Below are 19,069 nucleotides of genomic sequence, written 5' to 3' on the forward strand. Positions count from 1 at the left end.
TAATTAACTTAAGGAATTAAATAAAAGTGTTTGTTTTTTTTTCTCATTATCTATTGCCAAGTGTGAGATTTATAGTCAGAATCTTTTACGTTTCAGTGATTTTGCAGACGGTCTCCTTTAAGTTTAAAAAGTATAATGGTTGTCTTTAACGTTTGAACATTAGGGTGAAAGGAGTGGTTACCTAATGGAATAGGTAAACTCCCAATTCACCCAATCACACAGCGCCATGTCAAGTCACCTAATTTGTTTACCTAATGCTAAAAAACGTTGGCGGTGGTTTACCTAATGGGGTTTAGGTAAACTATTAATTAAAAAAAAGGAAAAATGTGTGATTGGTTGAGAAGGAATGGACCCCACTACACACCATTCCCTCCCTCTCTTTCCCACCAGTAAACCTTCAACGAAATGCCCATCTAATCGGTAACATCATGATCGGTAAAGTGGTTGGCGGTGGTCTTAACTATCGGTAAAGGTGTTTACTAAACCTTTACCGATCACCACTCCCTTCACCCTTACCTAGTTAAGTTTTTTGGTTAAGTTCAGACATGTGAAAAACACATGAGGGTATTTTAGTTATTTGAGCTATTGAGAGAATTATGTAATTTATATGAAGCTTTGTATTATCTTATAAATAATTATACAATTACAAACCCCACGATCTTCTTCCCCAAAACTTCCCAGCCTCTCACCTCCGCCTACCATCTCCGATAGTCCAGTACCTTCCAACGGCTGGTCCACCTCCGCCTGCCATCTCGGTAGTCCGGTACCATCACAAACAAAGAGCTTTTCTTAATTTCATTTTGACACACATTATTATTGATTCTGTTGAGCATAAGGGGGTAGGGGCGCCCATCACTCATCACTCACTCATCACTCACAACTTCCAATCAAGTTCCGCCATGTCATCAAGTATTATTCCATCACTAGTGATGGATTTTAGTGGAAATGCCCATCACTCACCACACCCAACAATTTCCCGCACAACCCAACAATTTCCCTTAACTTCTTCACGCGTGAAACATACAACGCGTTTTATGATGCACGCGTGATCATCACCGGCGGCGGCGGTGTACCACGCTATACAACACGTGGTCGATCACCCATAACGGGGCGCTCCGTCCCCCTAACAATGGTAGGTCTAATGGAGACTATGGTGCAACCAAGGTGATGCTAAGGCCAACATCTCCAGGTACGGGTGTTATTAGAGGTGGGGTGGTTAGAATCGTGTTAGAAATGACGGGTGTTGAAAATGCTTTAGGTAAACAGCTCGGGAGCAATAACGCCCTTAACAACGCTAGAGAAACTATCGTGGCGGTTCAACAAATGAGACAGTTTAGTGAAGTATTTCGTGAACGTGGGATCCCAATGGAAGAACTCTTGAAATGATCAAAACAAATGTGTAGAAATATACAATTTGTATTATTTTTTTTGTAAAACATTATTATTCCAAGTTCGGTTTTTTTAGTGTCGGAAGTTTCTGTTGTTGTCAATAACAATGGTACTAGCAGACATATATCTTTTGAGTTTGCAATGTTGAATATTTATCATGCCAGAGCTTCATAGATGGTACTAAAGTAAACCAAACTGTAGGACAAGGACTGTTGCACCCTACGCGTTTAGACGGAAGTTTGGATAAAATAACTTTAATTCGGTAGAAATTTCGGCAGCATAACGCTTAAAATCATCATACGTAAAAGCTTCCATTCCATACCGTAAGAGCATACATCATTGACAAGCTGGAGAGAGTCCAGCTGAAAACCTTGTTTCCAAAACTTGTTTCACAAACGTCTGGATCCGTGCACATAATGTTCTAACAGGAGGAGTGGGAACACCTCGTCCTCCTTCATCCTATCGAACGTCGGGAAGGACAACACCCCATTCCTTCCATAATATTTGAAAAGTAACCGCTGGGCCCATGTTTTAACCGCTGAACGACTAGTAAAAAAAAATAATTAATCAAAGTAGCCTACGTAAACTAACAATACCCATATATTTATACATCTTCATTTTTTTTATTTATAAACATCTTACTTTGTCTACATAATTCATCCAACCCATGGGTCCAAACAACTCGAACAACTCGTGTTCAACATTTTTAACACCCGGCTTCCCTGTTATGGATCAATCATTATGGTCCTCGCAATTATATTTGCATGATACAATCAAACTCCAAACACTTTCCAACATAACACCAATTGCAACAAATACATTGTAAAACCCGTTTGGATCTCTCAATGATATCAGTCTAGAACTTGTGAGAGTGCGAAATCCAATCACAAGTTGATTCAAGAATAAATAAACAATAACCGAAACAATACAGATCAAAACAAACCAGAAACTTGCATTCAGCGATTCACGAAGACTGATACAAAGTTTCCCAATGTTGGTTTCAGCTGGCCTCTAGTTCTCGACAACTGATCAACCTTAAACTAATGTTTGAGGTTTGCTTAAATACAAAACAAGGTGGGTCGAAACCCCCTTAGGCCCACTCGAAACCTACTAGACCCAAACTAAACATATCGACCCAAAAGACTATTAAACAAAACTTTACAAATCAACCCTTAAACTCTTGTAATCCCCTATGAATAAACCTTCAGGTTCCAACAATCTCCCCCTAGGTTTATGCATAGAGGTTCTGAAGACTTCAATTTCCACCGCTACCTCCCAACTGTTCTTTGAAACCACCAAAACCTTTCGTACTAATATGCAAGACTGAAGCAGCAGCAGCAGCAGTCCAACCTTTAGCCACCTCCTCATACTTTTCTGTAACTTTGATCTGATGTCGAGCAAGCACCTCTAGATCTTATTTATCCAACTTCAGTAAATCCACTTGACCAATCAAGCGAAAGCTCACATTATCATCACAAACAATTACTGCTTGCCCTAATCGCTCATCATAAGCCCAAAATTTGCATGGTCTTCAGAGGGCCTTTAGGAATTTTCTTGACTAAAGGAATAGTCTTCTCCTTGTCATTTGGCGGCCATGATACAATCTTCATCCGTTTATTGGTGTGTGGATCCCTAACTCCCTTAGCAGCCGGAGTAACAATAGATTCAGCAGTACGCATAGAAGGAAAATCACGAGCCACTTCTCTCTGCAACCTTTTGAAGAATAGATATCCACGCCCACCTGGCTTATCATCAACGTAAGGTGACCTTGACAAAGTGATCAAGTATACCTTAGTGAATGTTTGAAACCGAGCGGGATTCTTATACCATTCGACAGGTCCAACCTTCCTTTTAATCCACCATCTTCGACGATTATGATCAAATCCCCAGCTAACCACACCAGAGCGATTCCCAACTTTATCATAAAGAGTTTCACCAATATCCATCAAATGATGAGTGGCTTGAGCATCATCATCTTCTGGATTGAGATTCTTGTTTTTCAGGATCACAAACTCTCTTTTCTTCTTTATCCTCTCAGCTTTTGCCTTGTCAGCATCTTTATCAGTAACCCTTTTGAAGTAATGCTCCATAGCAGCATTCCTTTCAGCGTCATCCTTAGCAAAAGCCCTTGCTCTATCTTCATCAGCCTTTCTTCTACATTCCACATCAGTTGGATCAGAAAACTCTTGGCCAAACTTCTTTTCCAACTTTCCACGTAAATCATATACCATGTTGAACAACAAATTGACATCACCTTGAAGCTAATCAATTTGTTGATTATTTTGCAAAATAGTATCTTCAAGCTGAATGATCTTGGCGTCTTTATGGATAGAATCTTGCTCAAGCACAACTATTCTTTTCTTCATCCCCCTCATGCTGATAAACTCATCATCGTCACTTGAATCATCGTCGAATAACATTCTCAATGGCTCTTCAGGCCGCTTACCACTTGAACTACAAGGCTCTTCATGAATTGTTCTAGATGAACCTGCAATAGTAATAGTAACAGGTGGTGTTGAATCGATGACAGGAGCGGAAACAGTGGTAGTAACTGGAATCTTTGAAGAAATGGCATCCACATCCATTCTTTGTGTATCAACATCAAACTCAAAGATATTTTCAGTAGCAGTGGTGGTATCAGTAGTATTCTTCTCAAAGTCGAAGTCATACAAACCACCTTCATCTTTAGTATCATTTATAGGTTGATCTTGGCTTTGCTCAACATACATTCCAGGTCGAGGATCCCTCCTTTTTCGCTTCAAAGGTAGAGTATCAGGATCCTTTGGGTCACTAGACGTTTGCTCTTCAACATGAACTGAAGGATTGGAAGGAGGATTTCCCATCTTTTCAGTTATAGATTTCAACAGCTAAGCCAAACTTTCAGACGTAATCACAGGTTGTTGAACAGCAGAAACGGCAGAACTAACTTCAGCTTCAAGAGGAAGCTCAGCTTCTTCATCATCACAACTAATTTCAACGCCTTCATCATCAGAGTTGATTGTAACAATCTCTGTCTCAGGCTCATTTTCAACAGCACCTTGGACAGCGTGCTCTTCAGCAATAATAGCATTAACAGGAGCATTGACTTGTGCAGCATTCACAGGAGCAGGTTGAACTAACACAGGTTCAGCTGCTATATCTTCCGTTTCAGCAAACTAACCAAATTTTTCTAGCGGTATTAGTCCTTCAAACCTCTTTTCAGTACCCTTTTTAGGCCTGAGAGCACCAAAACAAGCAGGACCCATAGGTTTCAACTCCAAGGTATTTCTAGATCTCACCAACTCTGGATAACGAGCATTAAACACCATTTGCAAGAACCTTGGATACATAAGAAACTTGTCCTTCTGAACCCCTATCACATTCCCCTTCATGCCTTCAAATATGTATTTCGAATAGTTGAATGGTTGATTTCTAATCAGAGAAACAAATGCAGCAGACTGTGTGATGTTCAACTGATCCGTGCCCCCTCGGTTTTCTGTCATGCATAGAATGAACATATGCACCAAGAAACGCCAATACGGATGCACAAATTTCTTTACTAACGATGGATACTTTCCTTCATAGCTTAAACGTGGCAGGATTGCTTCCACGGTTCCAGCTGGAAGCTCAATTGGATCTGTTTCTAGATCATTAAACTGCAACACCTCTCGTATCATCTGTTCAGTTACAGTAATGACCTTCTTCTTAATCTCTGCAACGATCGCTCCTTTACCCTCAGCTTCAAGTGCATCGAATTTCGCAGTCTTCCAGAACTCTTGAACTAAGCTTTCAAAGACAGCGGGATTTTCTCGTAACACGTGAACTATCCTGCAGCTATTCACCACTGATTAACGACGTATACATCTTCTTATGCTTCTCTGGAGGTGGTGCCAAATATCCTGCCTGATTATGCGTCGAAATAAATTTAAAATCCATATCCTACACAAACCAAAAATGTTAAGTATAGAATTTTGGTTGAGAAATTCAATGTTAACTTGGTTTAAATTTCACAAAGATGCAAAAATTTTTCAAGTCAAAAGATCAGCACAGGTCAAAAGTCCATAACTCAGATTGCAAAAGAAAACAGTGTATCTTTGATTCGAGACCATGAGGTTTCGAGTCGAGACCACATGGTTTCGAGTCGAGACCATGTGACATCGAGTCGAGACCCCAGTCGAGATCGTGAGTGTAAGTCCAGAATCACTACAATCTGATATCAAACATCAAACAGGTAGCGGAAATACAAGTAAGACGTAGAAGATTAAAAGCAATTATATTGATTCAAGCACACAAGAACACACGATCACAATGAATCGCCTGGTATCCTTGGTCGCACAAAGCACAAAGTTTCGAATAGAATCAACAACCAAATAAGACTAAGGACTCCCTTATTTATACATACATAGGTGATCCTTTTACATTGGGCCAAGCCCATACCCCATTAACACCAAAACAACCATACAAGCCCATTATATAGTTCGAACCCAAAACAAACACAATAACCCAAGACAGACGCAAACCTACACTAGTTAATACCCTTACAATATCCCCCTAGGTTTGTGTAGGCTTGGCGTCTTCAGCTTCACTGCTGCCTCCTCTTCTGCTTCTTAGCTTGATTTTTTTGTTTCCTTTGTAGCTCAGGCAAGATCGGTATATTCCTTCCCACATATGGCCCAAACAGTTGTGCCTCAACTCTCGTACGCTGCCCTGACCACAACTTGAAATTCATAATCTGGGCCACAACTCTTGAACTAAGCTTTCAAAGACAACGAGATTTTCTCGTAACGCGTGAACTATCCTGCAGCTATTTACCCCTGATTAACGACGTATACATCTTCTTATGCTTCTCTAGAGGTGGTGCCAAATATCCTGCCTGATTATGCGTCGAAATAAATTTAAAATCCATATCCTACATAAACCAAAAATGTTAAGTATAGAATTTTGGTTGAGAAATTCAATGTTAACTTGGTTTAAATTTCACAAAGATGCAAAAATTTTTCAAGTCAAAAGATCAGCACAGGTCAAAAGTCCATAACTCAGATTGCAAAAGAAAACAGTGTAACTTTGATTCGAGACCATGTGGTTTCGAGTCGAGACCCCAGTCGAGATCGTGAGTGTAAGTCCAGAATCACTACAATCGGATATCAAACATCAAACAGGTAGCGGAAATACAAGTAAGATGTAGAAGATTAAAAGCAATTATATTGATTCAAGCACACAAGAACACACGATCACAATGAATCGCCTGGTATCCTTGGTCGCACAAAGCACAAAGTTTCGAATAGAATCAACAACCAAATAAGACTAAGGACTCCCTTATTTATACATACATAGGTGATCCTTTTAGATTGGGCCAAGCCCATACCCCATTGACACCAAAACAACCATACAAGCCCACTATATAGTTCGAACCCAAAACAAACACAATAACGCAAGACAGACGCAAACCTACACTAGTTAATACCCTTACAATATCCCCCTAGGTTTGTGTTGGCTTGGCGTCTTCAGCTTCACTGCTGCCTCCTCTTCTGCTTCTTAGCTTGATTTTTTTGTTTCCTTTGTAGCTCAGGCAAGATCGGTATATTCCTTCCCACATATGGCCCAAACAGTTGTGTCTCAACTCTCGTACGCTGCCCTGACCACAACTTGAAATTCATAATCTGGGCCACAGCTCTAGTCCAACTCTTGGCACACACCTCGTACTGAGGATCACTCTGAATTTGTGATTTTGCTAAGAGATTGATGTCCTTTTCACCAAAACACATCAAGTCTCGAGTATCAATGAACCTGTACTCAGCATCATCACATACAATCGCTGCTTGACCAAAAATCGGATCATACATCCAAAATTGAAAGTTCTTTAGAGAATCATCAGGAAGTTCCTTTAGCAGTGGCACTTTATTCGTCTGTTTAGTTGCAGGCCACTTCACAATCTTGTAAGGCTTTCCTGTAGCAGGATCCAACACATCAGCATCTTCTTCAATAGTTGACTCAGCTAATTTCATATCTCTAAAATTGACTCGAGCCTGTTGCTGCAACCTGTTGTAGAAATCAGCTCCAATTTTGCAATTTGGATTTTTGACCTGATCATGAAATCCAGCATTGCTCAATTCTCTTAAATCAACTGGAGTCCAGGAGTTGAAATCTTCAGAATTCTTATAATATTCCACATCACCATTCTTCCTCAACACAATAAACATTTCCTTCTCATCATTGTATACCCAACTTTTAATATCCGATCTGTTTCCCTTCTTGCTTTTCTCAGTGGTGATAACATATCTATCAGGTTTATCACCAAACTGCAAGTTTCGTTCAGCTCCCACATTCCTCATAACCACCATTCTCTTTCTTGGTTTCTGATTCACTGTATGAGGAGTGCTTTCATAGTACCTGTTCATAACATCTTCGTTCTCTTTCCTCTGCTGCTCTCTCTCTCTTCAGCAGTTGATTCTTTTGGAGGATCAGCAAACTCCTTAGGAAATTTTCCTTCCAATTTTTGCTTCATATCCATCACAATAGCACTAAGAGCTCCCAGCTTGGTCTCCAATTCTTCCATTAGACTAGCAATCTGTGCATCCTTGAATATCTTGTCTTCTTCAAGAGTAGAAATTCTCCGCATCAAGATTGTTGTCTCATTCTCTTCAAGCAGATCTTCACTGTCGGAACTATCAGCAGTTGCAGCAGTCTCAGGAGTTTCAACTTGTTTTAGCTTAGCTGCTGCTTCAACTTGAACAACCGCAGCTTGTAGTAACTCAGCAGCTCTAATCACATCAGCTTCAGAAGGGCCACTGCTTGAACCCTCACCTGGTTTAGGAGCAGGCATATACATTGCTGATCTTTCATTCAAAATAAAATCAACTATCTTGGGATTGAGTTCTGATGGGGTATAGTTGATCTTTGGTTGTAAAGTGCCAGTAGGGTCAGATGTCTCTGAGGTTGTTTGAATGTTTACCTCACCGCTGAGCCTAGGATCCCTTCTGCTTCGTTTCCAAGGAGGAAGATCAGCAGTAGGTTCTTCTAAAGAATGATCAACAACAGTAGCTTTCGTTGTAGACACAGGTTCATCATGAGGAGGGCTCACGTGAACTGGTTCACTGATCTCTTCAGTTTCTGCTGTAAGGCCTTTAGCTATGATCTCTGTCTCTGTTTCACTTTCATCAACACGTTCATCTTCTTCTTCATCATCAATCATCCTGTCATCTCCAACATCTTCCTCACTTTCAATACCAGTCAGGTCTACGTTCTCAATCGGCTCTTGAACACCAATAGGAGGTTCAATTATCTCTACATCATGCTCTTCAGCGTGACAACTGTCAAATTTGCATGCATCCGTACGTTTAATTAATATTGATTTGTGCTTAATGACTGTGCTAAATTACAACTGGCAATTTAAACTGCTTTCTGATTTCTGTTACATACATACTCATGCATCACATTCATACTGTCACTCCATTTATTACACGCAAACTTTAGTGACAAACTTGATGCACAACTCACAGTTAGCACAGTGAGTGGATAACCCAGAAAACATGCTGACAATGCCAGCACATAGACAGGCAATGTTTTTGAGGCCGGAATGAACCAGAGACAAGATACTACACTAGTAGGGAGTGTAGGGAAGTGAGGACCATAAAACTGCGTCACTAGGTGATAGTTAAAGTGCCGGGAAGTGCCTAAAACACACATTAAATGCAGAATTCTGCATTTTCAGCAAAAATTCAGCATTTAATATGCTAGTAAGGTGCCAAAATATGGCAGAATGGTCCTGTATGCTTTCCTAAGTGCCGGGAATTCATTATGACACAAAAAGGTATATAAAAGACACTTTACGGAATAATTAAGCACTTTAATGGAACAGTATCAAACCAAACAACCGGACATTACCCGGAACACCAAAATTATACTAGAAGCATTGTTTTAATGTTTCTGAGCTAGTTATGATCCCCGAACACCCTAACACCCACTAAACTATCTACTAACTCACACTTGTAACTATATACTTGGATTTGGATTATAAACTAACTAATTGGCTCAAGGTTACACTTAGACCCCCCCACTTATGCTAGAATCGGCTAACATGTCAAAATTGGTGGGATTTTATTTGATTGCTTATTAGATTATGTCATGTACTTTAGTGAACAAAATACACTTTGGGTAAAAACATGTTGGAGTGTATATAACTTAACCACTAGATTATAATCTTGATAATCTTTCATCTTTACCAACACTTTACAAATTCTTCTTCTCCTCCCTTCCATAAAGCTTACGGCCCAACATCCCTCACCATCAACTTCATTTTTCAACAACTTTCCATACATTCCAAGGTGATCTAGTGGTGTAAGGAGCTAAGTTAGGAAGCTTGGAGCTTTCGGAAGTTCGAGGACCTTCACCGTTTGCTTTTATCCACTTGTTTTCTTCACTTGATCATCCCTAGCCTTGTGCTAGTGGTAATAGTCTTGATCTTGCTTGTTTACTCCCATTTTAAGTGTTTAAAAGAAGAATCATAATGATAATCTTGAAGAACATGAAGAACCACAAGAATAAAGCATGAACATAAACTTAAATATTAAAGAAACTAAGTTATTTATGTGTTGTTTAGCTTGTTGATTGTTATTTATTCATGAATATGATATAGATCATCATATGATCTTGCTAGATCATGATTAAAAACATAATCTAGAAAGATGGGAAAATAGAAATGTTGTAGGATGATAAATCATCCACACATGAAACATGAACTTGGAAGAACAAAATTGTTTCTTGAAAAATAAAGATCAAAGTGGGTTAATAACCATATAGATCTAAAATTATGAATGGTTTTCCAAAAGAACCAAGCTTGAAATATGAGTTTTAGTAGACTTGGTTCTTACATAAACAAATACTATTTTAAGGGTTAAACAAGTGTAGAAACACTTGTGTAACAAAAAGACTACATAAAGAAGCATTTTTAGAAAATGTGTTTGGAAGTTGTAAACACCCAACTTCTTTAAAAATGAAGTTTTTAAAGAAGTAAATACATTTTAAAGGATAACTAAACCTACTAAACACCCCACTAAGTTACTACGCGTTTTTATGAGAAACTAAGTTCATGTTGTTATGTAAAGTGCATTGTTTTTGCACTTGGTAAGTGTAATATTGGTTAGTGACTTGTTGATGATGGTTTGGATGAATTTTTGAAAAGAAAATGATATGCTTATAAGCATGGACACCTCCGCTTACAAAGGATTTTGTTATAACTTTGTTTTTCAAAATAAACTTCGCCATAGGATTTGTTACAAAAATACAAAGTGTCGGAGGTTGATTTTATAAATAAAAATAAGTAAATATATATTTAGAATATATTAGGACACTTGTGTGAATATTTGCCTACTATATGGAATAGTTATATTGTTTTAGGGTAAAATAATATAACTTACAAATTACCATGAACTTTTGCAACTCCAAAGTAATACCAAAAATCACTAGGAATAAAATATTCAAGTTAGACACATAATATTGTGAAACCGAACAAGAAAACGTAACTTATGAAGTATCCCGGTAGTTACTGATACAATATATTTTTGGTAGATATTATTTTGGAAATGAAAGGAAAGAAAATGTGATTTTTATACATATTACCAAGTATATCATATTTTGGGACTAGAGAAAAGGTATTATTATTTGGGAAAGTAAAAGTATTTTTACTTGGGTTTATTAAGAAATATAGTATTTTTGGGAAAAATATATATTTTCTTGGACTGTGTTGTTTTGAATAAAAATAAGGTTTATTTATATATTCCTAAGTGAGACTTAAAGATATATATATATTCTTTTGGATTAACACACCGGAATACGACGCCACTACATGGCTAGATATGTAAATACAAAAATACGGATAACCATGTATGAAATACCCCATCCTTGGGAAGGAAATACGAATACTTGAGAAGTATTAATACAGTGATACTGCATAAACAATTATTCCAAAACTATATATAATTATTATAACTTGGAATAATATCAGAAACGTAACTCAAAAACATAAATACTAAGACAAGGCACGACCCGTTCGTCTAATAGACGTTAGTACACTGTAGGTAGTCGTGTTGGCTGAGGAGACTTGGGTTACACATACTGAAGACGCAATACTGTGAGTTCATGTCCCCCTTTTCTCTTAACTGTTTTCAGTTTTATACTTCGGGGGTGAAATACATGTTACAACTATTACAGACATTTTATACATGGTATGGTTAGCTTAGGGAGGGTTTACTACTAGATCATGTGAATGGGTAGGGCGATTAAGGCCATCACTCCTCGTTGTTGGACCGAGGGACATGAGTGATAGATCTATTTGGGTGTAGCGAGCCCCACCCCTGAGTCCGCTGAGTGGACCATGTGGTGACTATGTCTTCCAGCCGGAAGCCCGGTGCGAAATCTGCTAGGTTTGAGTCTTCCTGCATCACTTCACACATATCAATGGCCTTGCAAACCATTGGTGATCTCTTTTCCTTATTGCTACATACCAGGGACTTACATACATACTTACAACGTTTCAAAGGTTTTTACATACACACAAACGAACACATGAACTCGCTCAACTTTTGTTGATGTTTTTCAAACTACATGTATTTCAGGGAATTTGTAAAGTGGATCTGGCGGGCGTTGGAAGTGTTTATGTTGCGTTAAGAATAAAGATGTCATCCATGGTCTTTGAGTTTGGTTAGTGTGTCTTATTCCTGGACGAGACACGTCTTCCAAACCTTGGTGTCATTCATTAACTTTTGGCGAGTCTTTAATAGGTTCATAAACAATTTGTATGATTTGTAAAACTTGAATTTGATGTCTACGTTTTAAAACGATGTTGTTATGTTTTACACTTATTTAATGGATGACAAACCTATGGTTTTATCATATAGTTGATGTTATGATTGAATGCAATGATATTAAGAAAGTCACACCATAATCACGCTTCCGCAAAAGTCAGGGTGTGACATTCAGCCACAATAGCATTTATCTGAGTAGGCGCTGCTTCTTGAATCTCAGCGAAAATCCCAAATTTTTCTAATGCACGCTTGTTTTCATACTTGATCCCAACATTATCTCTTGACTTTTGGTTTATCCACGTAAATACCAAGTGATTCATCATTTTGGCATCATAGGTTTTCACAGTAACTGGCAGCTTAGGATACTTCTTTTCTAAGATCATCTGTACAAATCTTGGGAACTTGTACCAGTACTTCTCATTTAATGTCTTCACATTTACAAACATATCATCAAAGACACCTTTTGAGTAGTTATACTTCCATCCTTCAACCACCGAAACCATTGCAGATGTTTGCTTCAATGTTAGTTTGTCAAGACCACTCTTATTTCCACTGATGCATACCAGATAAATATGAACCAGAAGTCTCCAGTATGGATGCAACAACTTCTTGATTGTGGGAGGAGGAGTCGCTCCCTCATAGCTCATTTTGACCAAAATATCCATGACCTTTTCCTTTGAATACTCTGTTGGATCATCAGTTGCATCTCCGAATAGCAACACATCACGTATATCTTGTTCACTGATTGAAACTTCTGTACCCCGAACCTTTGACTTGATCACGGAGTCACCTTTCTTCGCCGATGAGTTATCCCAGAAATCTTTGATCCAGTCTTCATGAATAACTGGATTCTCCCTAAGAGAATGTGCCAATCTGTAAGTGTTTAGGCCCACAATCAATGACTTGTATGTCTCGAATCCCTTTGGAGGATCTGATAAATAGCAAGCAATGTTCATGGTCTTCTCCCATGCTGGAACATGCGGACCTTTAGCTTTCTTTCCTGTATATGCAAAAACGAGACGAATAAATATGGACACATATATGTTAACATCAAAGATTTCTGAGTTTGACCGTAAACTTGGTCAAACTGAGTCAACTGATACATTTTAATTTTAGAATCCTTAAAAATAAAGCACATAAATGTGATCTGTTTAAAAGAATTCTCAAATTAGAGCATAACAGTTAAGTATACCCATTGGGTACATATCGACCCAAAAGAACTGGATCAGGCCCAACAAATAACACCTTGTGCGATTGAATGTCTCTTGTGCGATGGCAGTTTTGTAATAAAATGGATAAAGCCAGTCGCACAAGACCGGTCAACAAAAGTCAAACGCACAAGACCTGGTCAACTCAGGTCAAACGCACAAGATCTGGTCAACGAAAGTCAACAAATATCAATCGCACAAGATTAGGTCAACGGAAGTCAAAAGGACTTTCAATCGCACGAGAATTTTAAAAACACAGGGGCAAAATAGACTTTTCACACAAAATTTTAGGGGCAAAACCGTATGTCCCCAGCTTGTGCGATTTACTCTGACGGCGCGTGTGATACACTCGCCGTCTCCGGTGATCTTCTCCGGCGAGGCCTGCAACTTCCGGCGATCTTCTAGGGTTTCAGAAACATTTTGCCGGCAGAATCTTAGGGTCTAAACCACTTTTAGTCAAGAAATTTATCTGTTAAGGCATCAAATACCCTAAGATTTTCGATTTCAGCATCAAAACCCTTCTAACCATCCAATGATCATTCAAGCAAAGACTTAAACAATCCTAATGTGTTACCTTAAAATGCATAACAGAGATCCGATTCAAGACAAGTTGAGAAGCACATACCTTTTGATTTCCCTTTTTCACTAGCCATGATTTCAGACGGTGATGAAGATGAAAATAATCTTGTGCGATTGGAGCTGTGGGTTTTTGAGAGTTTAGCTTTCAAAGACAATGATTTGAAAATATCTCCAATGTAATGGCACAAGATCTTATATCCCTAAGCCGAATGGATTTTCAACCAAGGGGGCCCACCAAGTCTGCGGTGGGCCCAGCCGTCATTCCACATCCCTTTTTGTTTACCGATTAGAGACTTGAAAAGTGTTTTTGGATTTTGTGGGGCCCACCAAGTTTACGGTGGGCCCAGCTCAATTCCCGAGGATAAAATACCTTTTAAAATCTTTGTGCAAAGAATATTTTATAAAAGTTTGGTCTCCCTCGATTCATGATAACACGGCCACAAGATTTTATAGAATTTAAAATAATGACAAAATATTTACACAATAGGAGCAATATGAAATATTTACAAGCAACCAAATATCTTACACACCATTTTTACATGCACTTTTCTTACGGGATCAAATCACAGAGTTTCGGGCTAGACCACACTTATCAACACTAATTTACTCTGGTAGATCCGAACGATTGCCAGTATGTTTTTCCTCTTAAACTTATCTCCCTAGGGTTTTCTCAAATGACGGACTGCAACTTATTTATCATGTTTTCATTTTAAATTATATGAACACTCAAATCAATCACGATCAAATCCCGGAATTTTTAATTTGAACAGGCTATCATACGAGTAGGTTCCCTACCACATATTTCACAAGCCCATTCTAGAGTTCTGAAACCTTGACTGGACTGGGTTGAGAAAAGAACAGAATGGATCAGTGGAGATGGATATGATATACAAATCAAATGAGATTTTCTCAGTTTGATATAGGTTTTTATTTTTGGGTTTCTTTTGGGCACTAGAGGGCCTCTTTCGGGTGTATTTGATCCACAAAGCGACAACGTACAGCTAGGTCTTTGCTCACGCAAAACAGAAGCCGACGTTGCCTAGCACCTCCAAGTCTTTGCTCACGCAAAATAGAGGAGATACACGAGTTGTTTAGAAAAGATTTCAGAACTAGAACGAAATTGTGTGTATCGGGACATCACACACGCATTCAAATAATAATGCTCTAATTCCAAGTGAACGATCTTTCCTGAGGTCATAGAATAAATTAGTGTTCTAAATAGTACCAGTCAAAAAATCCAGCCATCAGGATAAAGCCTACCAGCACATCACTCTAGAGTCAGACCATTTCAATATTGGTCTTACATGAGTCAGCCTTAATCCACATAGTGAAATTATTTCATTTCCCTGTTTGTAGCCAAGGCATGGCAAAAGCAAAGAACTATTTTTGTATTTTTCTGAATTTTTTTAATGTTTTTGTATTTTTCTGAGAGACTACATCCCCCTAAATTTTTGCTTAAAATGAAAGAAAGGCAATTTTAAGAAACAAATTTACAGAAACAAAGAAAAATATTTTTGTGTGACCACGGTCAATCCTCGAATTCGACCATTTTGAGAAGTTCTAGAAGAGCAAGAAAACGTGTTTTATCAACCGGTTTTGTAAAAACATCTGCGACATTGTCGTCAGTATGAATTTGTTCCATTTTAATTAAACCCTGGTTGAAAGAATCACGAATAAAGTGAATTTTTATGGCAATGTGATTTGTTTTTGAAAAATACACCGAATTTTTCACTATTTGGATAGCTGCATCATTGTCACAATAAATGGGAGTTTGGGAAAAATTCAAACCGTAGTCCACTAGCTGGTGTTGAATCCAGATAACCTGTGAGCAGCAGGCTGAAGCGGCCACGTATTCCGCTTCTGCAGTAGATAGAGAGACAGTTTGCTGCTTCTTGCATTGCCAGGAGATGAGGCGATCCCCCAGAAACTGGCATCTAGCTGATGTAGACTTCATGTCTTGACCAGTACCTCCAAAATTGCTGTCAGAAAAAGCACACAAATCAAATGGAGAGTCTTTTCGATACAAAAGTCCAAGCCGAGGCCTGCCTTTAAGATATTGAAAGATTCTCTTAACAGCTTTTAAATGCGAAAGTTTAGGAGCAGCCTGATAGTGAGCACACTGACACACAACAAACATGATATCTGGTCTACTGGCTGTCAAGTACATCAACGAGCCAATCATCGACCGGTACAGTGTAGCATCAACAGCTTCCCCTTCCGTATCTTCTGTCATCACTGGTCTTTCTGCTATAGGAGTGTTTGCAGGTTTGACATCTTGAAGTTTGAATTTAGCAAGAATATCATCGACATATTTTCCCTGATGGATGAGAATTCCTTTGGAATCCTGTCGAATCTGCAGACCCAGAAAGAAACTCATTTCTCCCAACGCACTCATTTCAAACTGCTTCTTCATGACTTCTTCGAATTCCTTGCACAGTGCATCACTAGTGGAACCGAAGATAATGTCGTCCACATAGATCTGCACTAAGATTTGATCCTCTCCTACTTTTCGAATGAACAGTGTCTGATCAATCACACTCCGAGTGTATCCATGAGCGAGCAGATGCTCTGTCAGAGTAGCATACCAAGCACGATGAGCCTGGTGTAACCCATATAAAGCCTTATCAAGCTTATACACGTGACGGGGACACTGTTTGTTCACAAAGCCCGATGGTTGTGACACATAGATCTCTTCTTTTACTTTGCCGTAGAGAAACGCCGTCTTGACATCCATTTGAGAGACCTTGAATCCCATGTAGGATGCATATGCCAGAAAGATTCTGATTGCCTCCAGTCGAGCCACAGGAGCATACACTTCATCGTAGTCAAGGCCTTCTATCTGTCTAAACCCTTGAACGACCAGTCTTGCTTTGTTTCTAACAACCACTCCGCTATCGTCTCTCTTGTTGCGATAGACCCATCTAGTTCCGAGTGATTTCTTTCCAGCAGGTAGAGTAACCAACTTCCATACTTTCAGTTTCTCAAACTGATTCAACTCGTCCTGCATCGCATCTACCCAGCTAGATTCCAAAAGAGCCGCATCGGTTGTCTTTGGCTCGATTTGAGAGATAAAACATGAAAACAAGCAGTTGTTGATAATTCCTGACTGACTTCTAGTCAACACTCCCGCCTCTACTGGTCCAATCACATTTTCGATGGGATGATCACGCTGGACTCTGGCAGGAATAGCAACTTCCAGTACAGTTCCAGTTGGAGATACATTCGTTAAATGATCAACTGCTACTGACTCAGTTTGGTCAGACACTTGCTCTTCTTCTGCACCATTTGCGACAAACTCTTCAGGAATGGGACCATCAAACATGTCACTTTGATCAATGGGTGTGTCCTCCTCATCAGATGAGTCCAACCCCTCCCATCTATCATTAAGAATGTCGGTATAATCCGGAGCCACTTGAATCTCAGGTGTAGATGTTGAAGATGAGACTACAGGTGTGTGATCCCCCACAGCTATAGAATCCCCCTAAATTCAACATCTCCCTCTTTTTTAGCATTATGTTGAACAATTGAGGGTCGAGAAACAACGTTAGTTGTACCAAAAGTACCTGCATGAGTAATAGAAGGATCATCAAGAATATCAAAAGATTTGAATAGATAGGCATAATTATAAAGAGTAAATGGCCCGTTTCCAGCGTCTGTCGGATTTTCTTCAAGCCACCGCACATCATAAGACTCAATGATTTGTCTAGTCTTCTTGTTGTACACTCTGTATGCCGTCTTGTTTTCATGAGCAGCCTTCCCAGCATATCCAATGAAATAGCATTCATCCCCCCTAGCGTCAAACTTTGGTATGGATTCCAAATGCAAAAGAGTACATGGACAACCGAAAGCTCTAAAGTGCCCCACATATGGTTTCTCGCCAAACATTACTTCATGAGGCGTCTTCATGCGTGCCTTGTTGATAATAACTTTGTTTTGAACGTAGCACACAGTGTTAATGGCCTCTTCCCAGAAGAAAACTGGAAGTTTCGAATCACAGAGCATAGTGCGAGCTGCTTCAATCATGGTTCTATTCCTTCTTTCAGCAACTCCATTTTGCTGAGGAGTTCTAGCAGCACTGTACTATCGAGCGATTCCCCTCTCGGCACAAAAGAAATTCAACTCAGCATTCTTGAATTCGGTTCCATTGTCGCTTTGAATCCCTTTCACTTTCTTGCCAGTCTGATTCTCCATAAAGATTATGAATCTCTTGATTAATTCTGCAGTCTCACTTTTGTTAACTAAGAAGAAAACCCAAGTAAAACGTGAGTAATCATCAGTAATTACAAGACAGTAAGACTTTCCAGACATACTGAGCACATTCACTAGACCAAAAAGATCCATGTGAAGAAGCTGCATCACACTATTAATGGTGTTTACAGTTTTGGGAAAGTGTGGTTTTCGATGTTGTTTACCCTTTGCACAAGAAACACATTTTTCAAAATTTATGAAGTCTTTTACAGTTAGACCCCTTACCAACCCCATTTTTGCAAGACGGTTTAGATTTTTCACGTTAGAATGTCCTAAGCGATGATGCCACATCATAGCATTGTGCTCAGAGATTTTGGTAAACAAACAGGCAACACCTTCAGTGGGAGGTTTATTCATGTCAATGACATAAGCGTTGCCTTTTCGTTCAGATTTTAACAAAATCCATTCATCAGGAATGACCATTCCTGGTTTCAGAATAAGACAGTGTTTATCAGTGAAATGAGTTGAGTAACCGTTGTCGCAGATTTGAGCAACTGTGCTTCAACTCAGGAACGTAGTTGACATCTTTGAAACAGAGATCACCATTCTTGACTGTGCCTCTTTGTGTGATCTTTCCTTTCTCGCCACCCGCAAAAGCAACATATCCTCCATTAAATTCTTCAATATCAGAAAGTTGGGATAGATCGCCAGTCATATCCTGGAACAACCACTGTCAATGACCCAAAGTCGAATGACAGCCCTCCATAGCCGTTCCTGCATATTACGCGGGTTTAGTTAGATTTTGGTACCCAAGCCATAGTTGTGGTGGGTACACCCTGTGCATTAAAGTACATTACTTGCATCCATATCAACTTTTCTTTAGATTAGATAGGTTTATTATTGATGCATGATGATTTAGGAGCG

The sequence above is a fragment of the Helianthus annuus genome, chromosome 1, assembly GCF_002127325.2.
Source record: "Helianthus annuus cultivar XRQ/B chromosome 1, HanXRQr2.0-SUNRISE, whole genome shotgun sequence".
Lineage (NCBI taxonomy): Eukaryota > Viridiplantae > Streptophyta > Magnoliopsida > Asterales > Asteraceae > Helianthus > Helianthus annuus.